Source organism: Macaca fascicularis, chromosome 5 (genome assembly GCF_037993035.2).
Source record: "Macaca fascicularis isolate 582-1 chromosome 5, T2T-MFA8v1.1".
NCBI classification, from domain to species: domain Eukaryota; kingdom Metazoa; phylum Chordata; class Mammalia; order Primates; family Cercopithecidae; genus Macaca; species Macaca fascicularis.
In genome coordinates this window covers 174,161,423-174,175,855 of record NC_088379.1, presented here as the reverse complement: position 1 = coordinate 174,175,855, position 14,433 = coordinate 174,161,423, and the positions used below count along the sequence as shown (strand labels likewise).

At 42.1% G+C, this 14,433-nt stretch overlaps 1 long non-coding RNA gene across 1 annotated transcript in view; it reads right to left on the bottom strand.

Moving 5' to 3' along the window:
- Positions 1–206: 206 nt before the first annotated feature.
- The window catches only part of LOC135971039 (uncharacterized), a 66,569-nt gene continuing 52,342 nt past the window's right edge, over positions 207–14,433 (bottom strand). Inside the window, exon 4 of the long non-coding RNA XR_010587071.1 lies at positions 207–524. This is a non-coding gene — a long non-coding RNA (uncharacterized lncRNA). The remainder of the gene's footprint in view (positions 525–14,433) is intronic.

Here is a 14,433-nt window from a genome sequence, read left to right as displayed (position 1 = left end):
CAAATTGTGAGGGAGATATGTAGCTTTTTATCTTTGTAGGGGTCTTATTCAAAAATAACATGGGAGGCAGGTTTGCCTGACATAGTTCCCAGCTTGACTTTCCCCTTGGCTTAGTGATTTTGGGGTCCCAAGATTTATTTTCCTTTGACACCTCTAAAATGGAGAGACAAACCAACCACTCTCAACCAACATTGACAGTTAACAAAAGCAGTTACCATTTTATTTGTTAAGACTCCTTCAGTCTTAAGAGACACAATCCCAAATCAGAATAGTTCAATTTAAAATGAATGTACTGACTCATATAATCAAGTGCAGGAATGGAGTACATATCAAAAGTTCAAGAAACTCCAGAGATGTCAGCAGGTGTCCCCCTCTCTCTTAGCCTCTGCTTCTCTCTCTCTCTCTCTCTCTCTCCTGCTTTTCTCTGTCAGCTTCCTTCTCTCCCAATACACACGGGCACCGTCACTATGATGGAGGCATCAGAGAGCTCCAGGCTTTCATCATCCCAGTCGCAATTCTGGATTCTAGAGAATGTGGTTCCTTCAAGTGCTTGTATATAAAATTCCAACAGAGATCACCTACCCATTTGGGGACCACTTTCTGAACTAAGAATGGACAGGCCTGTGTCACTTCCCTCAACCCTGTGCAGAATGAGGAACAAGGAATGAGGAGGGCTAAGCCTCTTTTGGGTAAGGGAAGAGTGGGAGTATGGCAATGAAGGTCCCAGCCAGATCTAACAAAGAACGCCAAAGGCTTATGCTGACGCAACTCTGATAAGGCAGTGAAGCTAGGTGTGTTCACACCTAGAAAGATCATCTCTCGGGCAATTTGCCACTTGATTACACAATTCGCCTGTGTTTAGTCTGCCAATCTCTGGAGTTTTGGACAATTTCAGATCACTGGTGTCTGGGGCAAGCATTTCATAAGCTAAGTCCATATGTCACTGGGTCAGGTGGAATTGAGTCCCTTATAAGCCTCACGGAGGCCAGGTCCTTTAATCACAGCTTACTATTACTTTTTATATCTTATGTCACACCTGTGGACAGCCATTAGAACAGCAGATGGGTGGCATTCATCCTGCCACTCCCTGCTCCCATGCCCTAGCAGATATAACTCATTAATCAAAGCACTCTTTCGCACTGAGCCAGAGAGGGCGTCAGAACCGTTCTCAACAAAGTTCCCCAGGCAGCCACTGCACCCACTGGGAGTTGGTATGTGAGGCGAGACCTATTTGTTATCTCACAGCTATGGTGTCACAAGTCAATTAATTGATGATCTCTTTTTTCTCATTACGCCATGGCCAGTCAGCAGAGGGAGGACCTATGTGAAATTCCCCATTGGTAAAGTTGCCCAAAGACTTCACAAGATTGAAAAAGCAGCATGGCCCTTTGGGGGCTGTGGCAGGGGCCGGGCATTGTGGGGAAAGTCTCTCTGATTAAGACATTGTATGAAACATGCACGAAGATGCAGGTACAACAGTGTTATTCAAGGTCATCAGATCCAGTAGATAGCCAGATATTTTCCAGCAGATCGTCTACACATGCTTCCTCCGGATTTCCTTACTGAAAGATGAATAAGCTGAAACAATACAGGGACCCTGACAGTTCAGGAAAGAATAAAGAGCGTGGCCCTGAAAATGCAGAGCAAATGCCTGTTTTGGAAGATGAGTTACGATAGAAAAACATGGAAGTCAACCTTCGAAAGCAACCTTTTTGTGATCTCAAACAGTTACAAGAAAATATTAACATTGCAAAATTATACAGAAGATATGAAAAATAAATAAAGATGCAGGTTGACATATAAATGGAGTTGGATAAACAGGATGAAACAAAAGTAAAACATAACCAAAGTACTTTGAAGGCACTGTAGAGTAGAACAAATAGTGTAGAAAACTAAATTTGAATGTAAAAGACAAATTAAGAATCTTTGTAAATACACAAAGGCATACAGACACAGGTGATTTGAACCAAACAATTAACAAGCTTCAGCTAATAGATCTGTATGTATAAACCTGCAGTGGGTTTAGATAGCTTTATACATGAGTTCTATCAAACATTTAAGGACTAGGTCATCTTTATTACATATACAGTGTTTTAGAGAATAGAAAAAAAGAGAAAGTTTTCCAACTCATTTTATGAGACTATAAATACTCTTGATCTCAAAACCAGAAAAAATAGCAAAATAAAAGAAAATTCTAGGCCAATTTTACTAATAAACATAGACTTCATAATGCTAAGTAAAATGTTAGTACATCAAATTCTACAAAACAATATTGTAAAAGAATAATATATCAAGACCAATTGCAAGGATGTAAGGATGTTTTAACACTAGGCAAGGTAATGTAATTCAGTGAGTTAACAGATTAAAGAAAAACCATCTCGGTGAAACAGAAAACACACAGATAAAATTTGTCATTCATTCATTCATAATTTATGAAAAGAGGGCCGGGCGCGGTGGCTCAAGCCTGTAATCCCAGCACTTTGGGAGGCCGAGGCGGGCGGATCACGAGGTCAGGAGATCGAGACCATCCTGGCTAACACGGTGAAACCCCGTCTCTACTAAAAATACAAAAAGAAATTAGCCGGGCGCGGTGGCGGGCGCCTGTAGTCCCAGCTACTCCGGAGGCTGAGGCAGGAGAATGGCGTGAACCCGGGAGGCGGAGCTTGCAGTGAGCCGAGATCGCGCCACTGCGCTCCAGTCTGGGCGACAGAGCGAGACTCCGTCTCAAAAAAAAAAAAAAAAAAAAAAAAAAAAAGAAAAGAGAAGCTTATTAAACTAATACTAGAATGGAATTTCCTTAAAATGAAGAGTATCAATCAAAAATCTCTATCATGCATGATAGTTAATGTCAAAATCGTGACTTTTCCCTTTAAAAAATCAGATGCAGCCAGGAGTGGTGGCTAACACCTGTAAGTGTTAGTGGTGGCTAACTTTGGTCAGCCCAGGAGTTCAAGACCAACCTGGGCAACCATCTCTACAAGAAATACAATACAGGCACTTGGTGGTGCGTACATGTAGTCCCAGCTACCCAGGAGGCTGAGATGGGGGGCTCACCTAAGCCCAGGAGGTTGAGGTTACTGTCAGCCATGACTGTACCATTGCACTCCAGTCTGAGTGACAGAGCAAAACCCTGTCTCAAAAAAAAAAAAAAAAATCAGATACAAAAATGCTGTCAGTATATCCATTTGACATTGCATTGGAGATCTTAGCTGCACAGTAAGACAAGGAAAAACAGAAAGGATAAGGACTAGAAAGGAAGAAGCGAAACTGTCATTATTCACATGTTATGTATAAAGTTTTGGTGCCGCAAAAGGAATAGCACTCGAATCTAAAATTTTCTTTTTAATTCTCAGCAAGGCAAGTTACTTCTTTAGAAGGGTGCGCCCTTGCAGATGGAGCAATGGGGAGCGCACACTTGTACAAGGGAGGGGCAATGATCGGAATGAGTTAGGGTGGAGCAGGTGATCGGAATGAGTCAGGGTGGAGTAGGTAATTGAAAAAGTTTGCTTTACGAGGAAGTTGAGTTTAAAAGTAGAAGGCAAAGAATTGAACATACTGACAAATTAATTCTTTGAAAAGAAATTTAGAACTCATATCTAACACATAGATAACATTAATTTCTACATAGAAAATGCAAAATAATCTGCAGGAAAATTATCCAAATTTCTTAAACATTTCATATGCTATATATTGGTGTATGCAAGTTTGCTCCCCACACACACATTTAGTGACGAATATTCAATGCCTGCCCTGTGCCAGGTCCTGTGACACATGCGGGGTATAGAGTGGGGAATAGAAGAGATGAGACCCTGCCTTCACAGTTTACAATCTAGGAAAGGAGGCAGTTAAACAAGAAGATAATAATGCAGTGAGATAAGTGTTATCACAGGAACAGAGGGAGAACTTGAGACTGTGGCAGGAGCCTCTAATCCTGGGCAGAGAGAGGCAGGGGGCCGAATAAATCTTCCCCCAAAAGTTAAAATATGGGCTGAGGTTTGAAAACTGAAAAGCAGTTAGGCAGAGAGCCTGAGGAAGAGTGTTCCAGCTGTGAGAGTGCCATGCGGAGGTTCCAGACAGGGCACGGCTCAAAAGGTCCGTAGAGCCGCGTGGGAAGGTGGGGAGGTAGGGAGGTGGGGAGGTGGGGAAGCAGGGAGACTGTGAGGCCCCAGTGGAGAAAGCAGAGGTGGGAGCAGTGGGGTGAAGGACCTTGAAAGCCATAGCTAAGTTGGTTGAGGTGGCTTGTGCTTGTAATCCCAGCACTTTGGGAGGCCGAGGTGGGTGGATAACCTTAGGTCAAGAGTTTAAGACCAGCCTGGCCAACATGATAAAACCCCGTCTCCGCTAAAAATACAAAAATTAGCCGGGCATGGTGATGGGCGCCTGTAATCCCAGCTACTCGGGAAGCTGAGGCAGGAGAATCACTTGAACCCAGGAGGCAGAGGTTGCAGTGAGCTGAGATCGCTCCATAGCACTCTAACCTGGGTGATAGAGTGAAACTCTGTCTCCAAAAAAAAAGAAGACATGGCAAATAGTCTGAGTTTTATCCTACGGATAAGGGGAAGCCATTCAAGGCATTTAAACAGTTTGCATTTTAGGAAGATTACTGTGGGCTGGGTGGGTGGCTCATGCCTGTAATCCCAGTACTTTGGGAGGCCAAAGCAGAAGGATCACTTGAGCTCAGGAGTTTGAGACCAGTTTGGGCAACACAGTGAGACCTTATCTCTACAAAAAACTAAAAAAAAAAAAAAACATTAGCTTGTCGTGGTGGCACATGCACCTGTAGTCCCAGCTACTTGGGAGGCTGAGGTGGGAGGATCAGTTAAACCCAGCAGGCTGATGCTGCAATAAGCCGTGATCACACCACTGCACTCCAGCCTGGGCAAGACAGCAACACCCTGTCTCAAAAAACACACAAGCCAAAAACTCCTCTGACTGCAGTACGCCAAATGAACGTGGACAGCGTATGCCAGATTGGAGCTCAAGAGACTGGCTGCTGGGAGGGTGCACTTATCTAGGCACGAGGTGAGGTAGAGCTGGTAGGAATTGATGGATTCGCGAAGTATTCCAAAGATAGGGTCACAGCAGGTGGAGATGTCATGGATGTAATGACATTCAAGCTTTAGGGTATGCCAAAGACTGGAAAGAAATATACCAGAGTATTAAAATTATCTCTCAGTTATAAAATTATGAAGGATTTTTGTTTTCTTCTTTATATATTTTTTCTTTCTTAATTTTTCTATAAGGTATTTAGGACATTCATGATCAAGAAAAGGTTACAAATAACCATTTTCTTGTTCCTTTTTTTTTTTTTTTTTTTTGGGATGGCGTCTCACTGTGTCGCCCAGGCTGGAGTACAGTGGCGCGATCTCAGCTCACTGCAACCTCCACCTCTCGGATTCAAGCGATTCTCCTGCCTCAGCCTCCTGAGTAGCTGGGATTACAGGCGCCCGCCACCATGCCTGGCTAATTTTTTGTATTTTTAGTAGAGATGGGGTTTCACTGTGTTAGCCAGGATGGTCTTGATCTCCTGACCTCATGATCCGCCCACCTCAGGTTCTTGTTCCTAACATCTACTGCACAGGACTTAATGCTCTTCTAGGAAAATGATGGAAACCCATACTAACAGAATAATGGGTCAGCTGTGTGCTATTCTCCCATGTGAAATATTGTGCTTTTTATTGCGGTTTCTGATGATAACTCATAATCTCAAGGGACCGGATGTTTTAGAAACTAGAAAGTAATATGAAAAGTAGGAAAAGCCCAGACTTTGTAGAAACAGGGACCTCTACTGCTTACCAGTTTAGCAGTCTTGGGAAAGTCACGTAACTTCTCTGGAAATACCACCTATCATACTTTCATTGTCAAGTGTAATAGTGTGTATGAAAGCACTTGTCAAACGCCATACCAATGCTTGTAGTTACGTAGCATTGACTACAGCATGAAGTGTGAAGTCCTCTCCTGGCTCTTAGAGTTTTCGAAAACTTACCTGAAATTAACCCTCCAATTGTATCTTGTTACACTTTACTCTTCTGTTGAATACTCCCTATAACTGTGCTTTATTTTCTCAACCCCTTGTACATTTGATTGTTTGCAAAGACTGTGGCAGCAGTGCACATATTCTCAAGAAGATGCTGTATAGTGTAGGTGATCGTATGTCCTGGTTTGCCTGTTGCCCTGGCATCTCATGCATTTTACATTTATCCTAGATAACTGTCCTTTTGTGTTCAGCATTAGGAACTTCAGACCTACTTGGTCTGATAAATGCTGGTGGACTTTGGTTTCAATTCCACAGCACTCAGACCTTGGACAAATGATCGATCTCTCTCTGAACTTTGCTCATCAGTAAAGTGGAGATAATAATATCTGCCCTGTGATTATTAGAAATCATATTCAATAAGTGACTGGCACATAGTAGATATTCAATAAATCAGTAGAATTATTCCAGAAGTACTGTTGCAATTAGTCTGGTGATTTTGCGTTTTCCCAAACCAACAAAATTGCATTATTGTCATCAATATAATCAGCTTTTTGGTAAAGCAGGAATAGAGATTTATATTTAAAATAATGTTTGTACATATTTTTATATAACATATAATTTTATGTGCCCAGTCCATTTAATTCTTTCAAGAAATCACTGGATTTTTTTTTCTTTTTTTTTTTTTTAAGCTAACTGAAGAACACATCCAAAGGAATTCACTGGATTTAACTCAACTAAAGGTAATCATTTGCATTAGTCAGGGTTCTCCAGAGGGACAGAACTAATGGAATATATATATATATATATACACACACACAAAGGGGAGTTTATTAAGTATTAACTCACGCAATCACAAGGTCCCACAATAGGCTGTCTGCAGGCTGAGGAGAAAGGAGAGCCAGTTCAAGTCCCAAAACTGACAAACTTGGTGTCCAGTGTTCTAGGGCAGGAAGCATGCAGCACGGGAGAAAGATGCAGGCTGGGAGGCTAGGCCAGTCTAGCCTTTTCACATTTTTTTCTGCCTGTTCATATTCCAGCTATGCTGGCAGCTGATTAGATTGTGCCCACCCAGATCAAGGGTGGGTCTGCATTTCCCAGTCCACTGACTCAAATATTAATCTCCTTTGGCAACACCCTTACAGACACACCCAGTATCAATATTTTGTATCTGTCAATCCAATCAAGTTGACATTCAGTATTAACCATCACAAGTCCACTCCTTGTCAACTTGAATCCATACACATCTCCTCAGATCATACATAATCTTCAAATAAAGACAATAAAAAGGTCATAATTACACCTAACATGATACAGCTATCCTTTGTACAATCAGAAATGCACCAATCCCCAACCTACATACTATTACATAAAGTTAACAATACTTAAATGCTGACGTGAAGTCAGTAAATCTATGTCACATGATAAAAGAGAAAGGAAATAAAATGAAGATATTTTCTTAGTACAAGTATACACACGCACAAATACATTTTTAACAAAAGAAGAAAGAAATACTCATGACAATTACAGCCCTTCTTTCTGCAGCTGGTCACGTGGTCATAGCTGGTATTGATGACCACCTTGTATTACCCATTCTGTATTCCCTTTGCCTTCAGCAAGCACCTCAGCAGGTCATGGTTTTTTCTCCTGGTGGAGTGACCCAAACCTTCATTGCTGAAGGGTCTGGGTCATTTGTAGTCTTACCTGGGTTGGGCTATTGTAGTTTCCCATTAATCTTAGTCACAGGTCATGGTGATACTAAGAGATACCCTAATGGATCTCCTGTATTCCATGCGTACTCTTCCTTACCTCCATTGTGGAGTAGTAGGCTGATTTCATCTTGATAGTCAGGGTCAATCACTGCAGCTAACACTGTAACTCCCTTGTTAGCCTGTTTTCTTAAAGGTAGGAGGAGCCCAAAGTGGCCATGTGGCAATCTTAACTTCCAGTTTAATGGAATCATTCTTGTGTCTCCTGGTGGCAGCATTCCTCCCTCTGGACCTAAGACCTCTAGGCCAGCAGAACGTGATGTCTCAGGAACAGGAAGGAAAAATTTTGCTAGTGGCTCACTAGGGGTGATGGTGAGTGGTGCCACTTCCACCTCTACCCCTTCATTCCTGGACCCATGAATCCTGGCTATGGGAGAAACAGTACCACATATTGGACACTGATTCAGAACATACATGGCCTCTGGAAAACTTTGCCTCAGCCCTGCAAAGTATTGTCACCTAGCTGGTATTGTAATTGTGACTTCAAAAGGACATTCCACCATTCTATCAATCCAGCTGCTTCAGGATGAAGGGGAACATGGTAAGACCAGTGAATTTCATGAGCGTGAGCCCACTGCCGCACTTCTTTAGTGAGAAAGTTAGTGCCTTGGTCAGAGGCAATGCTGTGTGGAATATGCTGACGGTGGATAAGGCATTCTGTGAGTTTATGGAGGGTAGTCTTGACAGAAGCATTGTGGGTAGGATAGGCAAACCCATATCTGGAGCAAGTGTCTATTCCACTGAGGACAAACCTCTGCCCTTCCATGATGGAAGAGGTCCAATATCATCAACCTGTCATCAGGTAGCTGAGTGATCACCCCGAAGAATGGTACCACATCAAGGGCTCAGCGTTGGTCTCTGCTGCTGGCAAATTGGGCACTCAGCAGTGGCCATAACCAGATCAGCCTTGGTGAGTGGAAGTCCATGTTGCTGAGTCCATGTGTCTCCCCCATCCCTGTTACCATCGGCACTTTGTTCTTGGGCCCATTGGGTGATGACGGGGGGGCTGCGGAAAGAGGTTGAGTGGTGTCCACAGGATGGGTTATCCTATCCACTTGATTATTAAACTCCTCCTCTGTGAGGTCACCTGTTGGTGAGCGCTCACATGGGATACAAATACCTTCACAGTTTTCCACCCCCCCGAGAGGTCCATCCACATACTTATTCCCCAAATTCCTTTGTCACTAATTTTCCAATCATGCTTTTTCCAAGTCCCTGACCATCCAGCCAAACCATTGACTACAGCTAATGAATCTGTATACAACCACACATCTGGCCATTTCTCCTTCTATGCAAAGTGCACAACCAGGTGCACTGCTCGATGTTCGGCCCACTTGGAAGATTTCCCTTCACCTCTGTCCTTCAGGAGTGTCCTAGAATGGGTCTGTAATGTTGCAGCTGTCCACTTTCAGGTAGTGCCAGCATATCGTGCAGAACCATCTGTGAACCAGGCCCTAGTCTCTTCCTCTGTCAACTGATCATAGGGACCTCTCCATGCAGCCATCAGGGAAGGTTGGGGGAGAGTAGTCAGGGTGGCAGGAGTGGAGACCATGGGCATTGGGGCCATGTCCTCATGTAACTTACTTGTCCCTTCAGGACCTGCTCGAGCCTGATGACATACATACCACTTCCATTTGATGATAGAATGCAGCTGTGCATGACCCACTTTATGGCTAGACGGGTCAGAAAGCACCCAGGTCATGATAGGCAGGTCAGGATGCATGGTGACTTGATGACCCATAGTCGAATGTTCAGTTTCCACCAAAACCCAGTAACAAGCCAAGAGCTGTCTCTTAAAAGAAGAGTAGTAATCTGCAAAAGATGGCAGGGCCTTGCTCCAAAATCCTAGAGGCCTCTGCTATGATTCAACCTATGGGGGCCTGCAAAAGGCTCCAAACAGCGTCCCTATCTCCCACTGACACCTCAAACACCATTGGATCTGCTGGGTCATATGGCCCAAGTGGCAGAGCAGCTGCACAGCAACCTGGACCTGTTGCAGAGCCTTCTTCTGTCCTGGACCCCACTCAAAATGGGCAGCCTTTAGTGTCACTTAATAAATGGACCAGAGTAACATACCCAAATGAGAAATATGTTGCCTCCAAAATCCAAATAGGCCCACTAGGCATTGTGCCTCTTTCTTGGTTGTAGGAGGAGCCAAAATTCAGCAACTTATCCTTCACCTTAGAAGGAATATCTCAACAGGCCCCATGCCACTGGACCTCTAGATATTTAACTGAGGTAGAAGGTCCCTGAAACTTAGTTGGATTTATTCCCATCCTCTGGCATGCAAATGTCTCACCAATAAGTCCAGTGTGTTTGCTACTTCTTGCTCACTGGATCCAATCAGCATAATGTCATCAATGTAATGGACCAATGTGATATCTTGTGAAAGCGAAAAGTGATCAAGGTCTTTCTGAATAAGATTATGACACAAAGCCAGAGAGCTGCTATACCCTTGAGGTAGGACAGTAAAGGTATATTACTGGCCTTGTCAGCTGAAGGCAAATTGCTTCTGGTGGGGCTTTGGACAGGAATGGAGAAAAAGGCATTTGCCAAGTCAATGGCTGCATACCAGGTACCAGAAGATGTGTTAATTTACTCAAGCAAAGAAACCACATCTGGTACAGCAACTGCAATTGGAGTTACCACTTGGTTAAACTTATAGTCATTCTCCAAGATGCATCTGTCTTCTGCACAGGACAAATGGGAGACCCAAATGGGGATGTGGTGGGAATCACCACCCCTGCGTCTTTCTTTTTCGTTTTTTAATTATACTTTAAGTTCTAGGGTACATGTGCACAACGTGCAGGTTTGTTACATATGTATACATGTGCCATGTTGGTGTGCTGCACCCATTAACTCGTCATTTACATTAGGTATATCTCCTAATGCTATCCCTTCCCCCTCCCCCAACCCCATGACAGGCCTTGGTGTGTGATGTTCCCCTTCCTGTGTCCAAGTGTTCTTGTTGTTCAATTCCCACCTATGAGTGAGAACATGCGGTGTTTGTTTTTTTGTCCCTGGGATAGTTTGCTGAGAATGATGGTTTCCAGCTTCATCCATGTCCCCACAAAGGACATGAACCCATCCTTTTTTATGGCTGCATAGTATTCCATAGTGTATATGTGCCACATTTTCTTAATCCAGTCTATCATTGTTGATGGACATTTGGGTTGGTTCCAAGTCTTTGCTATTGTGAATAGTGCTGTAATAAACATACGTGTGCATGTGTCTTTATAGCAGCATGATTTATAATCCTTTGGGTATATCCCCAGTAATGGGATGGCTGGGTCAAATGGTATTTCTAGTTCTAGATCCTTGAGGAATCAACACACTGTCTTCCACAATGGTTGAACCAGTTTATAGTCCCACCAACAGTATAAAAGTGTTCCTATTTCTCCACATCCTCTCCAGCACCTGTTGTTTCCTGACTTTTTAATGATTGCCATTCTAACTGGTGTGAGATGGTATCTCACTATGGTTTTGATTTGCATTTCTCTGATGGCCAGTGATGATGAGCATTTTTTCATGTGTCTGTTGGCTGCATAAATGTCTTCTTTTGAGAAGTGTCTGTTCATATCTTTTGCCCACTTTTTGCTGTTTTTTTTTTTTTTTCCTCATAAATTTGTTTGAGTTCTTTGTAGATTCTGGATATTAACCCTTTGTCAGATGAGTAGATTGCAAAACTTTTCTCCCATTCTGTAGGTTTCCTGTTCACTCTGATGGTAGTTTCTTTTGCTGTGCAGAAGCTCTTTAGTTTAATTAGATCCCATTTGTCAATTTTGGCTCTTGTTGCCACTGCTTTTGGTGTTTTAGACATGAAGTCCTTGCTCATGCCTATGTTCTGAATGGTATTGCCTAGGTTTTCTTGTAGGTTTTTTATGGTTTTAGGTCTAACATTTATGTCTTTAATCCATCTTGAAGTAATTTTTGTATTAGGTGTAAGGAAGGGATCCAGTTTCAGCTTTCTACATATGGCTAGCCAGTTTTCCCAACACTATTTATTAAATAGGGAATCCTTTCTCCATTTCTTGTTTTTGTCAGGTTCATCAAAGATCTGATGGTTGCAGATGTGTGGTATATTTCTGAGGGCTCTGTTCTGTTCCATTGGTCTATATATCTGTTTTGGTACCAGTACCATGCTGTTTTGGTTACTGTTGTCTTGTGATATAGTTTGAAGTCAGGTAGCGTGATGCCTCCAGCTTTGTTCTTTTGGCCTAGGATTGTCTTAGCAATGCAGGCTCTTTTTTGGTTCCATATGAACATTAAAATAGTTTTTTCCAATTCTGTGAAGAAAGTCATTGGTAGCTTGATGGAGATGGCATTGAATCTATAAATTACCTTGGGCAGTGTGGCCATTTTCACGATATTGATTCTTCCTATCCATGAGCATGGAATGTTCTTCCATTTGTTTGTGTCCTCTTTTATTTCATTGAGCAGTGGTTTGTAGTTCTCCTTGAAGAGGTCCTTTACCTCCCTTGTAAGTTGGATTCCTAGGTATTTTATTCTCTTTGAAGCAATTGTGAATGGGAGTTCACTCCTGATTTGGCTCTCTGTGTGTCTGTTATTGGTGTATAAGAATGCTTGTGATTTTTTGCACATTGATTTTGTATCCTGAGACTTTGCTGAAGTTGCCTATCAGCTTAAGGAGATTTTGGGCTGAGACAATGGGGTTTTCTAAATATACAATCATATCATCTGCAAACAGGGACAATTTGACTTTCTCTTTTCCCAACTGAATACCCTTTATTTCTTTCTCCTGCCTGATTGCCCTGGCCAGAACTTCCAACACTATGTTGAATAGGAGTGGTGAGAGAGGGTATCCCTGTCTTGTGCCAGTTTTCAAAGGGAATGCTTCCAGTTTTTGCCCATTCAGTATGTTATTGGCTGTGGGTTTGTCATAAATAGCTCTTATGATTTTGAGATACGTTCCATCGATACCTAATTTATTGAGAGTTTTTAGCATGAAGGGCTGTTGTATTTTGTCAAAGGCGTTTTCTGCATCTATTGAGATAATCTTGTGGTTTTTGTCTTTGGTTCTGTTTATATGCTGGATTACGTTTATTGATTTGTGTATGTTGAACCAGCCTTGCCTCCCAGGGATGAAGCCCACTTGATCATGGTGGATAAGCTTTTTGATGTGCTGCTGGATTCGTTTTGCTAGTATTTTATTGAAAATTTTTTCATCGATGTTCCTTCTTTTTTTGTTGTGTCTCTGCCAGGCTTTTGTATCAGGATGATGCTGGCCTCATAAAATGAGTTAGGGAGGATTCCCTCTTTTTCTGTTGATTCGAATAGTTTCAGAAGGAATGGTACCACCTCCTCCTTGTACCTCTGGTAGAATTTGGCTGTGAATCCGTTTGGTCCTGAACTTTTTTTGGTTGGTAGTCTATTAATTATTGCCTCAATTTCAGAGCCTGTTATGGGTTTACTCAGGCATTCAACTTCTTCCTGGTTTTATCTTGGGAGGGTGTATGTGTCCAGGAATTTATCATTTCTTCTAGATTTTCTAGTTTATTTGCATAGAGGTGTTTATAGTATTCTCTGATGGTAGTTTGTATTTCTGTGGGATCAGTGGTGATATCCCCTTTATCATTTTTTATTGTGTCTATTTGATTCTTCTCTCTTTTCTTCTTTATCAGTCTTGCTAGCAGTCTATCAATTTTGTTCATCTTTTCAAAAAACCAGCTCCTGGATTCACTGATTTTTTTTGAAGGGTTTTTTGTGTCTCCATCTCCTTCAGTTCTGCTCTGATCTTAGTTATTTCTTGCCTTCTGCTAGCTTTTGAATATGTTTGTTCTTGCTTCTCTAGTTCTTTCAATTGTGATGTTAGGGTGTCAATTTTAGATCTTTCCTGCTTTCTCTTGTGGGTGTTTAGTGCTATAAATTTCCCTCTACACACTGCTTTAAATGTGTCCCAAAGATTCTGGTATGTTGTGTCTTTGTTCTCATTGGTTTCAAAGAACATCTTTATTTCTGCCTTCATTTCGTTATGTACCCAGTAGTCATTCAGGAGCAGGTTGTTCAGTTTCCATGTAGTTGAGCGGTTTTGAGTGAGTTTCTTAATCCTGAGTTCTAGTTTGATTGCACTGTGGTCTGAGAGACAGTTTGTTATAATTTCTGTTCTTTTACATTTGCTGAGGAGTGCTTTACTTCCAACTATGTGGTCAATTTTGGAATAAGTGTGATGTGGTGCTGAGAAGAATGTATATTCTGATTTGGGGTGGAAAATTCTGTAGATGTCTATTAGGTCTGCTTAGTACAGAACTGAGTTCAATTCCTGGATATCCTTGTTAACTTTCTGTCTCATTGATCTGTCTAATGTTGACAGTGGGTGTTAAAGTCTCCCATTATTATTGTGTGGGAGTCTAAGTCTCTTTATAGGTCTCTAAGGACTTGCTTTATGAATCTGGGTGCTCCTGTATTGGGTGCATATATATTTAGGCTATTTAACTCTTCTTGTTGAATTGATCCCTTTACCATTATGTAATGGCCTTCTTTGTCTCTTTTGATCTTTGATGGTTTAAAGTCTGTTTTATCAGAGACTAGGATTGCAAACCCTGCCTTTTTTTGTTTTCCATTTGCTTGGTAGATCTTCCTCCATCCCTTTGTTTTGAGCCTATGTGTGTCTCTGCATGTGAGATGGGTCTCCTGAATACACCATACTGATGGGTCTTGACTCTTTATCCA